Source organism: Bidens hawaiensis, unplaced genomic scaffold (genome assembly GCF_021521415.1).
Source record: "Bidens hawaiensis isolate Kalapana, Puna unplaced genomic scaffold, B.hawaiensis_p1.1 tig00035953_1, whole genome shotgun sequence".
NCBI lineage: Eukaryota > Viridiplantae > Streptophyta > Magnoliopsida > Asterales > Asteraceae > Bidens > Bidens hawaiensis.
This window is the reverse complement of record NW_027496269.1, coordinates 50001-56000: the sequence shown is the minus strand read 5'-3', so window position 1 is coordinate 56000 and position 6000 is coordinate 50001.

Below are 6000 nucleotides of genomic sequence, written 5' to 3'. Positions count from 1 at the left end.
TCAAGTACATGGCAGTCAGTTTTGAAATCATTCAAATTTTTTGTTGCCTTTTCTTAAGTTCAGCAATCAACTCTTCTCCGGTTAAACAAGTGTCGTCATTTTCATGGAATAGCAGTGCATTCTTGATAAGAGTATTTCTGTGTTGGTTTGTATCCGAGAGGAGGATTTTGCACAAATACTTTAACCTCAACCCTTTTAGTTGTCTTTGTTGTTCAGGGCCTTCCTTTTGGATATTACACCCCCATGGTCTCTTCCCATCATATTTCTCCATGTGTCTCATAGCAAAAATACCACAATCTATTCCATTACTTTTTTTTCTCCATTTCATCTTCAATCTATTGATTGTTGCTACTTGGATTTGCTGAGTAATGGGGTGTTTGATTGTTTTAAGATACATGCAAAAAACGTTTCTCTACACAAAATAGAAAGCAATTTAAGTATTTTGACAATTTTTATAACAAGTATGTATGTTTTTTGGGTTAAAGGTATATATGTTTACCAGTATATCAGGAGTCTTTCCGTATCTTTCTTCAAAATTCTCTCTAATTGCTTTTGATTTGCCTTCTAAGCGTTTAAACTTTGCATCAGTTGGTATTTCTTGATTTGCACAGTTGTCAAGTAATTCTATCACTCCTGTTTGAAGATTGAAGGTAACCACAAAGAAATGATCGTGTTGTACTATTGGCACGAGCACTATAGCAACCTCCTTGAGTGATAGAATTCCACTCCTTGCCATTTCTCTTTCGATGTTGTCTGAAAACATATCCAGTCTTTCTTTGTCTGTGAAACCCCTTGACTCAGAATAATGGTCACTTGTCTGTATAATAATTAAAATGCAGATGATTAAAGCGTTTATTGTGCGTTTTCTAATAGTGCAAACAAAATAGATTAATTTGTACCAGCACATTGCTTGAAGCAAAGAATCTGAACGGTGATGCTGCAGATTTTTTCTTTTCTTCATAGTTCATTACATAGCTGAATGCATCCATTGCGTTAGCGCCTATATAAATGCCAGGACAGAAGCTTTCACAGACCACCTTGAACAATTCTGTGTGAGTGGACTTGTAGACCTCCTCCCAAATGTCTCCAAGACAAAAAAATATATACTCTGAAATTATTTCTTCATCTTCCGTGACACCAGCGGATACGTCATCCTCTCTCAGAAGATATGGAGAGTTCAGTGTATTTGGGCTATCACTTGTTGACAATCCGGTGTCAACTGTTAAACATAAAACAACTCACATTGAATTTGACTGAAAATAATCGTAACACGCTTATCAAACGCATTAATATGTTCAACTGTGATTATAATTAAGCTAGTACATATATGATATACCTTTCTGAGCAGCCACTGGACCACCAACACCAACATCTGAATCAACTGCATCACACAGATGTAATAAGTTTAACATAACAGCATAAGTGTTTTAAGAGCGTTTTAATTATACTAGTAATTAATTTAGCCCAAATACCTTTATGAGCAGCCACTGGACCACCAACACCAACATCTGAATCAACTGCATCACACAAATGTAATAAGTTTAAAATAACAGCATAAGTGTTTTAAGAGCGTTTTAATTATACTAATAATTAATTTAGCCCAAATACCTTTCAGAGCAGCCACTTGACCACCAACATCTGAATCTTGTGTTTTAGGGACCACATTATTAGTGAATCTGTTTTCCCATTCACAACATCTAGCAAATATATTCTCATTTGATGGATGTCTATCATTTCCTTTGACGGACCAACTCGTTGATCTCGGAGCAAATTTTATCAAATTTCTTCAACTTGTTATCCATTGCCTTATTCCAAGACTGTAAAAATAAAATATAGTTATTGTTAATTCAAAAACATTTTCAATTTATCCCAGCCAGTTGTAATGGAGTTAAATAATAGTCAACAAGCACGATAGGCATTTGCAAACTTAAAGGTGAATAATCACTTACATAATCATCCAAATCTTGTTCAGCAGTTTGATCGGCATTATCTGTTTCAGATGCACTTTGACCATCTGTTTTTTAATTACATATAATGTTGTATTACATAAAATGCATGTAGAGATAAGAGATATGAGAGTTTTTTAGAAGAAAATAACAAGTTTAATACCATGTTCTTGTTTCTCCTCAGCTGCAGTGTTTTCTTCAACTCCAGGCTTACCGGCAGCACTAACCGTCACAGCAGCGGTAGCAGCAGCAGCCGCAGCAGCAGTCTCATCAAGTCTCTTCCCGGCAGCACTAACTGTCACAGCAGCAGTATCAGCAACAACAGCATCAGCAGTCTCATCAAGTCCCTTCCCGGCAGCACTAACGGTCACAGCAACAGCAGCCGCATCAATCCCTTTCCCGTCAACACTAAACGTCACAGCAGCAGCAGCAACCTCAGTAGCATCTTCTTCTAAGGGAGGACCATTATTCTCCAAGTATTTTTCCATCTTATTAAGAGTAGTTGTTGTTATGTAGTTGACTGCAGGCGTTGTGACGGGAGTCCCAAATGGACCATATTTTTTCAGGTATTCATGCGTGTAAAGCATCACAAGGAAGGTCATCGGACCATTGTATTGATCGTTGATACCTCTCATTTCTTCCTTTGTCATTTTCAAGTTTTCAATAACATAGCTGCACCTGTCCATATTTGGAATATCCGAGGTTTTATCAATTGCGGAGATGAATCGTTGATTGACTGTTGTTGATTTTGTCACAAATCCTATACAGGTGTTGAACAACACAAGGAAATTATTCTTAAACAGTTCACCAACTCCTTGATCCGCGGCCAGTTTGTCTTTCACATGCTTTATAAATATTCTTGAATTTGTCGGGAATTGATTATTGAACAAATCTGTAGTAACATCTTCCCCCAATCTTGGTCTACTCTTGTCTAAAATATGAATCTTACCCATTGGTATCCCCAACACTTCATGTACTTTTTGTGGTGTTATCTTAATAACACCGCTCCCAATGTTCAATTCATTTAAACGGTTATTATAGTTCATGAGCAACCAATATCCCAAAGTTGTTGGAGTTTGGGTTACTTGAAGTCTTAACATTGACCCGAAACCCATTTCTTCCACACAAGTTTTTTGGGCAGTGGTCATTGCCTTCACTGCATCAACAATATTACAAGGTGCACACCTATTCTTCAATTTTTTGTCTACAAATTCAACAAAAGGTTTTCCCCTCTCGGAGGCTGAAAGTCCGGGTCAGAGGTGCTGTGTTCCACCTGTTTCCGCTTTGACAACAACCTATCGATTTTTGTGTCAAGGTCTGAATCAGAGTCTGCTTCCACAACATGTTTTGTTTTCCCCACCGGAGCAACTTTTTTAGTCTTCCTTTTATCAGTCTTGTTTTTTCGACAACTGAATCACATACATACAATAAAACACGGGGGTAGGGGATAACAACACGAATCACAAGGAAACAGAAAACTCTTATCAAACATCACAATGATAAATTCTCATACCAAAGCCATAACACGCTAATCATACGCATATAACATGCTTTAGTATTATACATAGATTTAAAAAAACAAGGATATGTATTACAATAACAACACGATTATCAAACGCATTAATACATAAGAAGATTCAAACAAATGCTTACATTTTAAGATTAAGTAAACCTAAAACGCTAAAAAAATCATAAAGTAACACCTGTTCCATCTTCATTCTGAGACCTATCGTGCTTTTGCTTCGTCCTTGGTTCCGTTCCAGAAGTAGATGAGTTAGGGTTCTTTATTTTGGTTCCGTTCCAGAATAATTAAACCACTCGAGCTTGTGCTTGTGCTTCACAGTAGAAACGAATCATCGACGGTTTTTAGGAATTTTGACTTACTTATCCATGTTCCAGAAGTAGATGAGTGACTTACGAGGGTAGTTATTTGACCCTTTTAAAAGAGAGCGCGTGCTTTTAAATTTTAATCGTACGGTTAGTATTTTATAGTAGCAATATATATATATATATATATATATATATATATATATATATATAATATTAGTGGGTGGTGGTGGGTTCAGGTGGTCATGATGGTGGTGGACGGTGGCGGAGGTGCGGTGGTTCGTGGTGGCGGATGTGTGGTGGTGGGTGGTGGTGGTGGGCAGTGGGTGGTGGTGGTGGTGGTGGGTGGGTGGTGGTGGTGGTGGTGGTGGTGGATGGGTATAAATAAATGTATATATATATTTATATATAATATTAGTTGGTGGTGGTGGTGTGGTGGGTGGTTGTGGTGGGTGGTGGTGGAGTGTGGTTAGTGGTTGGTGCTGGGGGTCGTTGTGGCGAATGTGGGCGGTGGTGTGTAGTATGATTGCGGATATGTAATACATGAGACAATGACGGTGCTATCCCGTATGATAACCATGATGATTGGCCCAATTATGACGAGACGATGCTAACATAACTACCTGGGTTGGTGGTGGTTATCATATTGATGCTGCTAACCTAAATATACGGTTTGCTTAAGCCAACCCATACGATGGCGACTGTAGCTCGTACGACGAGCATGACGTCTATGATGATGAACACACATATATATGATGAGGACCAATTATATGTACCTATATGACAATACGCCACACAGGCGCACGCGCACACAAACACACACACACACACACACACACACACACATATATATATATATATATATGTTGATGATGATGGTGACACCGATGTTTAATGACATGTAACCCGTATGATCGACGATGACCATGATAACGTATACGATGGTCATACTGATGGTAGCTTGTACGACTGATGATGTCGTTTGATGACGACAACAATTCATAAGATGGTGCCGACAGTGATCGCTAATATTGGGCGTTTTGTTTACGATAACCCATACGATGACTACATCCCGTACATGGCAATCGGATGATGATGATGATGATGATGATGATGATGATGATGATGATGATGATGATGATGATGATGATGATGATGATGATGATGGAGATGTGTGACTATGATGACGACACTGATAGCGAAATATATGTTACCCGTATGATCAACGCCGACTACGATAGCCTATACAATGACCACGTTGATTACCCGCACGTCTGATGATGATGCCGTTTCATGGTGATGGTGATCGATGATTATGATGATGATAACCACTATAATACATGATAACGATAATAACTTTTTTGATGTTAATCATCATCATAACACATATGGTGATGATGATAACCTAGAAGATGATAATGATACAAAACTACATATGATAATGATAACACTAGAATGTTATGAGCCTCTCTATTACGAAGTTGTAAATCTTATCCAGAAAATCTTACTAACGGTTAAGATAATACTTCAATAATGGATAAAATTTCAAATTTATTTAAAAATACGATTTATTAAACGAACTCAACTTTTAACGAAATTTAATACCGGAATGTTAGTAAAAAAAACTAAAAGTAAGACTATGTTTTTATACTATTTTTTTAAAAAGTTATAAAACAAAAAACCAAAATATATAAATAATTAAATGTGTAGAAATAAATAAAACCAAAATTCAAAACCCTTTTAACTTCAAAACCCTAAATCGACTTCTACTTCGCTAGACTATAATTCGTAGGCATCGCTTATCCTGGTAAGAACATAAAAATGCCACGTCTCAATAATGGAGTTAAGTTCCTGGTAGATATCGACAACGATTCCATGAGTAGGATAGTATGTTAATCTTATATGGTTAATTTTTTTTATGAAACATTTTACGGTTTTGCAACATATACATTCTAAGAACGTTTTTGTGTTACTTATAGCTCATTCCTAAAGTTGTTCAACCAATGTTTGCTGACATGAAATCGAATACCGGCTGTTGTTTGATTTATGATCAAAGTGGTAGAACGTTTTCTGTTGTTATAATCAAAGTACTTGATTACTTTTATTTTGGAACCGGTTGGACTGAATTAATCAGAGAATGTTGTATACAAGCTGGAACATATGTTGTTTTTGAGCTTAAATCAAGATCTATGTTGAATATGTTTACTTTCGAAAGAAACGTAAATGA